Genomic DNA, 11500 nt, shown 5'->3' on the forward strand with positions numbered 1-11500 from the left:
AACATCAGATGCTGCTTAGACATTGCACATAGCTCAGGGAAGAGCGTGATTGTTATTAAATTGTTTTCTGCTCAACTTGGGTCTGTTTGCCATGAAGAGAAACTTTCTGTGCCTCTGAGTCTCACCAGTTCCTGATCCCCAAAGGACACAAACTTGATGAGTTGTGCTTCCCACTCCAATGGTGGCACTTGCACCTCCCTCCATATTCAGAGCAGAGCTCCCTTGTCCCACAAAGTCCCTGGAAATGCAGGGATGAAGGATACAGGACAGGCTGTGGGGATCGGGGCAGGGCACAGCCAGGGATTTGGAGGCTGATTGTGAGCCCAGGGCAGGGCTTGTCCGCTGGCCTTGGTGAACCTCATTCAATTGTCCTGGGCCCATGGATGGCTCCAGCCTGTCCAGATCCCTCTGCAGAGCTTCCTGCACTCCAGCACAGCCACACTCCCACCCAGCTTGGGCTCACCTGGGAACTGACTGATGGTGCCCTTGATGGCCTCATCCAGATCAGCAATAAAGAGATTGAACTGACCGGGCCCCAATTCTGAGCCCTGGGGACACCCCTAGATGTGACTCCATTCCTCAGCTGCTCTGAGTGCCAGGGGTTGGGTGAGGGAAATGGCAGGGTGGGGGTAGGAACAAAGTGTGATTGATTGTCAGCCATGAAGGGTCATGATTTTCATATCTATTCAGACTGCATTTGAAGGGATTAGGGGTCAATATCAACTGGACATTGCTGATACCAATCTATAAACAAGAAAAGAAAACTGGACAAAACCAGTTCTCTCTGCTTAGTTTTCAATATACCATATGCACTTTAAATATACCTCTGAAATCTGACTAATTAACCGCAGAACAATTGAAAACTTCAAATTTTCCAGAGGGGTTTTCTTGTTTAAATGTTTTAAACAAATGTTTAATAGCCTTTTTCACTGAATTCCTCAACTGAGTAGCTCAAGAAAGAAGAGGCCTCTGGAGGAGTAAAATTCATCAGCAACCTCCAAGTGGCTGAGGATCCATCCCCATCAGAGCAGCAATGAACAGAAATGGGCACAGCTTTGTGGCTGCTCCAGCTCTGGGATGGGCCCTGGGCCTGGAGCAGGAGCAGCTCTTGAGGGCCCCAAGGCCGGGGCTCTTGTGCTGCCCTGGGCAGATGGGATGGCAGCAGGGGCTGCAGAGCTCTCAGCACCTCAGCCCGAGGGCAGTAGGGCAGCCAGGGAGCCTCCTTTGGCTTTGGCCAAGCACCTTCCCCCACGGCTGGGGCTGAGTCCTGTGGCAGCTGCAGCTGCTGCTGTGCCCTTGGTGGCATGGACGGAGCAGGGAGGGGGCCCAGGACATTTGTCAGCACCAGCCTCTGTGCCCATGCATTGGCAGCCCTGGCTGCTGAGCCCAGCTTTGGCCTGGGCTGGGTTTGGCTGTGGCCCAGCTCCATCCTCCTGTGGGGCTCACGGCCTGTTCCCGGCCATGGCCAGCCCTGGCTGCCTCTCTGCTGGCCCAGAGGCCACAGAGCCTGTGGCAGGGCTGTCTGTGCAGGCCCACAGGTGCCACGGGCTCTGCAGGAGCTGGCAGAGGCTGCCCAGCAGAGAGGCCATGGGTCACAGAGCCCCAAGGCTGCTGTGGGCACCACGGCACAGGGGCCGTTCCCAGCCGCAATGCTGCTGGCCTGGGCTGGGCCTGCACAGGGGCTGGGCCACCATGGCTGGGCCAGCACAGGGCCACAAAGGGGCCACGCAGCCGCTGCCGGGGCTGACAGCAAGGCCAGGCACACACAAGCAATTGCTGAGCATGGCCTGTGCTGGCCAGGCCTGACTGTGCCAAAGGCAGAGCTCAGCTGCCCTTGGGGGCTGCAGCAACAGTCCAGAGACCAGAGAGCCTCCATGGCTGTGCTGGAGACCAAGGCTGCAGGAGGGAAATGCAGGGCTGCTGTGGGATGGGGAGGGCATTGAATTCCAGCACACACCTCAGCTCTCTGATGATCCCGGCACCATGCTGGGCCCTGTTTCACACTGGAGCAGAGCAGATGTTGATGGGACAGGGGCCCTTCAGGGCTGTCAGGGACCTGCAGCTTACAAGGTGCTCTGTTCTCCCTCAAGTGCTCTCTGAGTGATCCAATCCCAGTTGGGCACCTCAGGGCACAAGTGGAACTGGCTGTTCATGGGCACACAACTGATGTCTGCCTGGATAGGGGCACAGCTTTTATTATCTGTTAGTTTCATAATATACAAGCAAATCTTTATTATCTGGGTCATTTGAGTACTGTTAAGAAATGGCACAGTTTTCCCATCAGGAACAGGAATTTCTTGGAGGTGTACAGACGGCAGGATGAAAAATACTGATCTTGCCTTCTACTGGTGTGACCAATATTTTCTTTATTACTTCCTCTCCATTTTCCTTCAGGTGTTTTCAGCTCTTCTGTTGAAATGGCCATGTCTAAGGACATCTCTTCCTTTACAGCAGGTGAATCTATGTACTTCTACTGCTCTCGGATTTCCTCCTCTAGATGCTCTCTGCTCATTCAAGTGCCTGTCAACTGACTGGCTTCATGCTTTGAGCTGGAAGAAATTGGCCAATATTTCTGAAGTTCAAATAAATATATAATAAATATCATCTTAATTGTGTTTTTATCTATCACAGAATTACCTTATGTCTTTGTCTAAAACTGTTCCTGTACAGAAATCCCTTGGGGATGGTGGACATGTCAGATGCCGCTGGAACATCACAGAGAGCTGAGGAAAGAGCTGTGATGGTTGTTAAACTGTTCAAATATTCAACTTGTGGTTGTTGGCAAGAAACCTTTCTGTGCCTCTGAGTATCACCAGTCCCTAAGCCCAAAGGACACAAACCTGATGAGTTGTGGTTCCCACTGCAGAGGCACTTGGACTTTGGCTCTGCACAGGAGAGCTCTTTGTCCCCGTTCTCTCTTTTCCTCCCTCTGGGCATGGAGGGAGATCCTGACTTCAGTGTGTGACTCGTGTATGCAAAGAGCAAATCTGGGCAGAACTGGGGCAGGGAGGGTTTGGGGGGACCTTGGGATCTGTGCTGGGCACAGAAGGTGTTTTCCATTGCTCTCAGGCTGTCTGCTGTAGAATGTGGATTTAATACCCAACAAAGGAATGACTTTTGCATTTGATGGAGCTGTGCCTTCCCTTGGCTTTGTTGGCTGACAAGAAATGAACATCCCTCTGTGTCTTGGGCAGATCCTTCTCCAAGGAAAGCAGGTGGGAGTTGGAGCCAAGGAGCTGAAAGCTGCAGGTGCAGCCTGGGCTGGAGGGAGCTCAGATTTGCACAAGGCTGCTCTGAGTGCCAGGCCTTGGATGGGGGAAATGGTGGGGTGGGGGTAGGGACAGAGTCTGATTGATTGTCAGCCATGAAGGGTCTTGATTTTCATATCTATTCAAACTGCATGAGGAGGTACTTGGATTCAGTCTCAATAGGAGACTGCACAGACTGATTTATGAACAGGAAGAAGTCCCTAACAGGACCTAAAAAATCTTTTCTCACTGTCTTTTTAAATATCATGCATTCACTTAGAACACACTACTGAAATCTATCAAATTAACCACAAATATTTGAACACCTAAATACAATCAACACTTAAATCAAACTCTAGAGGCTTGGCTTGTTCAGGTGTTCTGAATGTTAATGAGCCCTGGGACACAGAATTCCTGCTCTGGAGAGCTGAAGGCTGAACAAGCCTCTGCAGCAGGAAAATTCAGCAGCAGCCTCCAAGGTGCTGAGGATGTCAGCAGCCCCCACTGAGGCCATCCCTGCCCAGAGACCGTGGGGGAATGGGCAGACAAGGAGAGCGTCCCTGGGGCTGGGGCAGCACAACTCAGAGGCACCAGCGGCTCCAGCTGGGAAATGGAATGTGGAATGTCGCTGGGAAAGCCCTGCCTGGGCTGTGCCAAGCAGGACAGACAAGCCCTGACTCCCATCCCTGAAACAAATCTCTCACTGAGACATTTGAAGTGAATTAGAATTGTTTGTGTACTGTGAGTTGGACTCCCTGGAGAAATACCAACAGGAGATCCTCAGGAGCTCAAAACAACAAAACAGCCTTTACTGGTAACTTTACAAAAGCAGAGAAACTTTGGCAAAAGGTTCTTTATGACTTTGTAGTGGTTTTGGTTTGTTAATTCAAGATTTTTCTAATTTTGAGATTTCTTAATTAATGGATTTGTGAGTGTGGTGGGTTTTATTGTTGGGTAATTATTTATGTATGTATTTTGTTGTAAGATAGGATTACAAGAAAGGTAAAGTAGGCCTAAAATTTTAATAAGGTATAAATGAATTTTATTAAAAGCAAATTAAAAAAGAAAAAAGTAGAAAGAATTAAAATAAAGTCTTTATTACACTTTTTTGTCTTTACAACTTTTTACTGATAACTGGAGAAACGAAACTTAAAATTTCTAGTTAGTTTACTATTTCTAGAGTAGTCTTTTTATTAGATTACCTTGAGAGAGAAGTATTCGTGTTAAGCATATGGAGATTTTTTTACAAGAGGAAAAAATAGGGTTTTTGTGGTTCTTTATTTGGTCATGGATAGCAGTTGCTGGCAGAAGTTAGTTAATGTGAAGTCATTTTTATTGCTACAAGCTTTTTTACAGTTTGCTGATGGGCCATGTTGACTTATGGGGTATTGTTTAAAAGATGAGTTGTTTAAAGGTAAAAGTTTTTATTATTTACTTTTAAAATTATTTTGATCTCTGGGAATAGAGATTTTCTCTTGAGGATACTGGACTTTTATTCCTGTTTAAACTTTTGATGAAATTCCAGTTATTTTAACATTTTTTTTATTTTAGTATGGAGGTTTTTGTTTGATATTATTTTGAAAATATTTTAATAGTTTCTTTTGTTTTAAAGAAAAAGAGTTTTTTCTTTATAGTTTATAAGAGGATTATAGTTTTAAGATTTAGGTAATGTTTCTTATTTTTTTTTATTTGGGATTAATTTTCTTTTTTACTGACTTTGATGGTTTCAGATTGTTTTTTATATGCTTATATTTTGCTTTTTTCCTATACTCAAGGGAGGATTTACATTTTGAAAGGACTGACACCTGACCTGCCAGTAAGTTGTGGTGGAAGTTGTGGTTTGGCTGTGTTAGGATTGGTTTTATGGTTTGTTTTTGACTTTTTTTTTGTGTTTAAGTTTTTAGTTGTAGGGTTATTTTTTCTGGGTTGTGGGTTGTAGGAGTTTTTGGTTTGAATTGTGTTGGAGGAAAGGGACTTGATGGTAAGATTTTAATAGCTGTGGCTAGCTTTGTTTTGGTTGGGGTTCTGTAGCCTTTTTTGTTTTCCTGTTTGGTAGTTGTTGGGGTTTGGTTTGGTTAGAATGGGGCTGATGGGAAGGAGGGGCAGCCTGGGGAGGAGGAAAGGGGCTCAGCCCACAGCAGGGTTGCTTGGTTTGGTTTGGTTGAGATGGGGGCCGGGGTCAGGGCCCACTGCTTTTTGTTGACTGGAAAAGAAAGAGGAGGTTCCCGAGTATTTTGTCTTTAACATTTGTGTTTCACAGAGGCGTGTTCAGTATCTTAGTAGTTTAACAGGTTGTCAGTTACACAAAAACTTTTGTACTACTTTTAAAAATTCTTCTCATGTCAGAATATGACAGATATTCAGTCAACAAAAAGCACTTCTCAAGGCATTGACTTGGCCCATTCAACTTCACAAACTCGAAGCCTGTTCAATTAATTGTTAATGAAAATTTGCAGGAGCACAGAAACAGAAGAAGAAGAAACAGTAGAGAGAAAGACAAAAAAGATACGGAGAAACATACACACAGCTACCAACTCCTGGATTTCAGTGGTGTTCAGATGGAAATTCCAAGAAGAGGTAGGGTCAAGATGGGTGCTTGCCTTGTGGTCAGCCTTCAATACCCCATGGTCTTCCTGGGCCCTGCCCCAGGTGGGACTTGGGCTCATTTGGTCCCTCAGGAGCTGGGCTGGGGCTGCAGAGGTGGCTGTGGAGCATTGCCTGTGCTGTGCCAGGGACTGGCAGACACTGCTGGGCTGGGATAGAGGCTCTGGGGGGATTGGGGTTCCAGGGCAGTGCAGGGCTGGGGTTCCAGGGCAGGGCAAGGCTGGACCTGCCCCTTCCCCCCCCACACATGAAATGTTTGCAGCCAAAGATCTCCTCCAGTCTTTCACAATAGACAATGTTGGAGGTAGAAATCCCAATCTTGGCCATGGGCACCTGGGCAAGAAGGACAGTTCTATTCCATAGCACAGAGCCACAGTGTTTGGAAGGCAGGTGAGAGCCTCACTAGGTCAAGGCCAGCCAGACTTGTCCATAAGGGCAGATTTTGTCTGGGAGCAGTCTTTGAATTTAGGGAATTTTGGAGGTGGAAATCCAATCTCGGCCATGGGCGCCTGGAGAAGCAGGACGGTTTTTTCCCATAGGAAGGAGAGCATGGAGCCTTCCCCAGTGTTTTGGGGATAGATGGGAGGTGACCTTTGTAAAACCACTGCAAGACAGACTTGTCCTGGCAGTATTCCTATGTGAACAATCCCTGGGTATAAGGAAATTTGGAGGTGAAATCGCAGTTCTGTCCACAGGTGCCTGGAGGAGAAGGAGAGCTCTTTTCAATTGGGAAGGAAGGCACAGAGCCCCATCATTTGAATAGGAGATGAGATGAGACCCTCAACATGCCAAGGTGATTTATCAGGCAGCCCCTGGGAGGCCAAACCAGCCAGACCTGTTTCATGTTCCCTTAGTTTTGTAGGGCCCCATAGTGTCACAATGCTGCCTTGGATCCATGAGGCCCCACAGTGCCATGATGACAACTTGTTTCTATGGAGTCCAGCTGTGTCACAAGGGCAAAGTCGTGCAGTGTCACAATGGACCCTTGGGTCGATGGGGTCCCACAGTTTCACACTGGCCCCTAGGTTCCAGAAGGCCCTGCAGTGTCACAATGGTCCCAATGATTCCATGAGGCCTTGCTGTGTCACAATGGTCTCCATGGTTCCCCAGGCCCCACAATGTCATGTCTCTCCTCTGTTCCATGAGCCCTGCAATGTCACAATGGACCTTTGGACCCTGGGGCTTTGCTGTGTCACAATGGTCTCCTTTGGCTCCACACTGTCACAATGGGCCATTGATGATAGGAGATATAATAAAGCCTGTATTCTGGCCTTATTATCAAGCAGTGCAAGATAGCCCGGGAGCCCAGTCCTCAGGGAGACAGGGTGCCCTAAAGCTAGGCTAGCCGGAGGCTGATGCTGCGGGCTAACCCTCTTAGCAAGCTTGGTGATTATCAGCTCTTTAGTGGTTGCAAGCTCTCTTAGGATCTCAGCTCTTGCTTGCTAGGTAGGTTGCCCTTGGCTGAGGGCAGCAGAAGGCAAGAGAGGAGAAGGAGGTCCTGGTGTTCCACAGTGATGGCTTCATTGGGGGAGTCTGTGAAGGGTCTCAGCGACAGCTGTTCTTCTGTCAAATGGGCTAAAGTAGGCCCCTTTCATTGGGTTAAGGGGGATCCAAACTTGACCAATAGTTAGGGTTTAGGTAACATAGCCTATAGGGTTACAGAGATAAGCTATGGGGCAGAGATCAGAGAGACAGGAACTTATGTTGCTGTCTCAGCAGTTCCTATTGTTCAATCCTCCATGGAGCCTTACCCAGGTCCATAGGGTTTACTATAAGGAGGCCCCTCTGTGTCACCTTGGAGCTTTGGTTCCACACAGTCCTGCTGTGTCACAATGAACCCTTGGTCCAATGGAGTTCTACAATGTCACCATGGCCCCTACGTTCTATGCAGCCCTGCAGTGTCGCAATGGTCTCCTTTGGTTGGGCAGTGTCACAATAGACCACTGATGACACAAGGCTCCACAATGTCACAATGGAACTTTGGTTCCATGCAGCCTTGCATTGTCACAAAGGCCTCTTGGTTTCATGAGGCCCCACAGTATCACAATGGTCCTCTTGGTTCTGTGGGGACCGCTATGGTCACAATGGTCTCACTGGTGCAATGAGGCCTCACAGTGTCACAATGCTTTGCTTATCCATGGGGCCTCAAAGTGTCACAAGGGTCTTCATGATTTCATGAGTTCCCTCAGTGTCAAAATGGCCCCTTGGTTCCGTGACGTTGTGAAGTGTCTTAATGGTCTCTCCATGGTTCCCCAAGGCCTTACAATGTCACAATGGACCTTTGGCTCCATGGGGCCTCAAAGTGTCACAATGGCTCCTTGGTTCCATCACACTCCAGAGTGTCACAATGGTCTCCACAGTTCCAGGAGGCCCCATGGTGTCACAATGGACCCTTGTTTTGATCGGACCTCTCAGTGTCACAATGATCCCTACATTCCATGGAGTCACACAGTGTCAGTACAGTCCCCTTTGTTCCATGAGGCCGAGCAATGTCACAGTGCTCTCCATGATTTCATGAGGCCCCACAGAGTCACAATGGTCCCTTGGTTCCATGGGCCCTGTGCTGCTGCATTCCCCCCTCCCCTTCTCAGGCCGCCCTGCCAGCTGAGAAATGCTCCTTGGGCCTGGACCTTGGCCAACAGCCCCTGGGCTCAGCTCCTCTGCAGCTCATCACAAACACTGTCTGCTCCAGGCACTGCTGCTGCTCAACCAGCTCCTGGTTCCTTTAGCAGCAGCCCTAGGAACTGTTTTTGTTCCCTCAGTGGCACAACATCCCTGTTCTCACACTGCCAAAGAAAGCTGTTGGTGCCAAGTGTGGCCAGGATGACCCATTGCTGGGACTGAAGCCCCTCTCTTGGGGCCCTGCAAACAGCGCTCCAAAAGAAGCCCTTGCATCTCTCCTGGGCCAGTGACTCCCTCTGAGTGGGGCCTCTCCCAGCAGGAACTCTCCGGTTTGCTGCACTCGGGGATCCTGAACAACGACGGAGCCTGGGCCGATCCCCCCACTCCTCCAGGCTCAACCCTTTGCCCTTTGCTGCTGAGATGCCAAAGGATCCACAGTGAGCATTTCCTGCCCTCAGGGGAATTGCTCACAGGTGCCTTGCACTGACTCTGTGTCTGTGTGCACACGGGAGTGCCTGTGCTGGGGAAAAGGGGAAGAAATGCTGCTCTCTGAGGGGTTTGAGTGCCTTGGATAGCTGAGTCACTCAGATATCCAGATAGCTGTAAGTAAGGTTCAGTCATGAGGTCTAAGCTAAGTTCAATTCTCCTAGGAGTTGTTCTTTTGCAAAACGGTTACATTTAATTTAAGTTATTAACTAAGTTAAATATTGTTAAGTGTTATTCCTCTGTTAAATTGCTAAGTCATAGGTTATAAGTAAAGTTAAATACTGTTAAGTGCTGTTATTTTGATAAACTTTGATGTTTAAGGTATCGGTTACATTTAAGGTGTAAGTTAAGTCCTGTTAAGTGTGAGGGTTGTTAAGCCTTAGGCTATATTCCTTTTATCTTTGCCCTCACTGTCCCTGTGTCACACACACACACAGGAACAGTTCTCAGTTCATTTTTGTTTTGATTTCCTGGATTTGATTTGATTTTGTTGTTGCTTTGTTTCCTTGGTGTGCCTGAAGTGTCCAGTCAGGAGCAGAGTGACTCTTGCCAAAGAACTTTGTGCTGCTGTCCCTTAATATTAAATCTGGTTTTTCTGATCTCTTGCTGGGGATTTTTTCAGTGCTCTCAAGCCCTCGTTGATAGCAGGGTGAAGGAGCCCTGGCCCAGGCTCTGGTCCTGGGGGACACGGGGACGCTGCCGGGGGGTCCCTGTCCCCCTGTCCCACCCCCAGGGCCCCGGCCCCCTGTCCCCATGTCAGGCTCTGGGGTCGATCTCGTGGAACATCCTCTGGGGGAGGGTGCGGGGCCAGGGGCGTGGGGACCCGGGGGGACAGGGGACCCCGCTGTGCACGAGCAGGGTTGGACTGCTCTGGGGGAACTGTGAGGGGGGCCGGGGCAGAGTGACCTCCCCAGTGACCTCCAACAGCCATCTGTGATGCCACAGCCCCCTATGATGTCATACAGCCCTTTTGCAATGTCACACAGTCATCTGTCATGTCACTGCCCACTCTGGGACATCACGCAGCACCCTTGTGATGTCACAGAGCCAGCTCTGGGATGTCTCCCTGGAATGTCATGCACCTGCACTGTGATTTCACAGAAGACTCTGTGGTGTCAGAAAGTCACTATGTGATGTCACAGCCCAACTCTGTGATGTTACATAGCCACCCAGTGATGTCAGAACCCACTCTCTGTTGTCATAGAGCCAGCCTCTATGATGGCAGGATCTGCTCTGTGGATGCTCATTCTACCCTATGATGTCACAGAACTCTGTGTGATGTCACAACCCACTCAGTGATGTCACAAAACCCTCTCTGTGATGTCATACTGCTACTCTGTAATGGCACAGCACACACTTTCACCTCAGAGCCTGCTCTATGATGTCATCCAGCCATGCCATGATGTCACAGCCTGCTTTGTGATGTCACAGAATCCCCTCTGTGATGCTGTAGCTGCTCATTGATCTCACACAACAAACTCTGTGCTCTCATAGCCCTACCTGTGACCTCACACAACCCACTCTGTGCTGGCCTTGGCCTCTTGGGGACCATCTCTCATCTGCTTTCAAAACACGTGGGGGCCTGTGCTTTTCTTCTCATTGAAAAAAATATCTCTCAAGTCCAGGCATCCATGGCCAAAATTGAGAATCAGCCTCCAAAATTCCTTATATCCAAAGATATCTCCCAGAGAAAAGCTGCCAGGTCTGTCCAGGTTCTCTTGGTTTCCTGAGGGCCAGCTCTCATCTGCCTTTGAAACACTGAGGCTCTGTACTTTTCTTTCTGTAGAAAAGAACTGTTCTTCTTGTCCTGATGCCCGTAGACAAAGGTGGGCTTTGGCCCCCCAAATTCTGTCTTTCCAAGGATTCTTCCCTGACCACAGGTCTGGCTGGCCTTGGCCTCATTGGGGCTGCCTCTAATCAGCCATTAAAACACTGGGGCTCTGCCCTTTCCTTCCCATGGAGAACTGTCATTCCAGTCCAGGAACCTATGGCTGAAATGGAATTCCACCCCCAAATCTCCCTGAATATCTAAGGGTTACTGTAGGACAAAAACTGCTAGGACAGACAGGTCTGGCTGGCCTTGGCTTCTGGTGACTGCTTCTCGTCTGCTTTCAGACTCTGGGGTTCTGTGGTTTCCTTCCTATAGAAAAGAACTGTCCCTCTTGTCCAGGTGCTCCTGGCCTCAAGCACTTGACAATTAATAGGGACATGGGAGCCCTGTGCTCAGTGGGGTGGGGAGTGAGGACAACAGAGGAGAGCCCTGGAAGGGATTGAAGGGTGGTTTCAGAGATGGTGGATCCTTTCCACATAGTAGAAAACAGCCAGAGAAAGAAAGAATTAATTCCAAAGGCACCTGAGGAGACCCAGACTGGACACCAGGATAAAGGAATTTCCCTGCCTGGGCAGGGCTATGGTGCACCACGTCCCCAGCAGGAGCCTGGAGCAGCCCAAGGCTCTGTGTGGGCAGGCAGAGGCAGGCAGGAGGCAGAGCTGTCAGCAAAGGAAGGGGCCAGGCAGGTGGGGCAGCCGGGGGATGCCGA

The 11500-nt window shown here is 49.2% G+C and overlaps 1 long non-coding RNA gene across 1 annotated transcript; it reads left to right on the top strand.

Annotated features, from left to right (window-relative positions):
* Window positions 1-3757: 3757 nt before the first annotated feature.
* Window positions 3758-6685, top strand: LOC135460661 (uncharacterized). Its single transcript, XR_010443273.1, has 4 exons — window positions 3758-4062; window positions 5024-5064; window positions 5705-5825; window positions 6548-6685. It is a non-coding gene; the product is annotated as an uncharacterized LOC135460661 (long non-coding RNA).
* The last annotated feature ends 4815 nt before the right edge of the window (window positions 6686-11500 follow it).

The sequence above is a fragment of the Zonotrichia leucophrys genome, unplaced genomic scaffold (assembly GCF_028769735.1).
Source record: "Zonotrichia leucophrys gambelii isolate GWCS_2022_RI unplaced genomic scaffold, RI_Zleu_2.0 Scaffold_83_194374, whole genome shotgun sequence".
Taxonomy (NCBI): Eukaryota; Metazoa; Chordata; class Aves; order Passeriformes; family Passerellidae; genus Zonotrichia; species Zonotrichia leucophrys.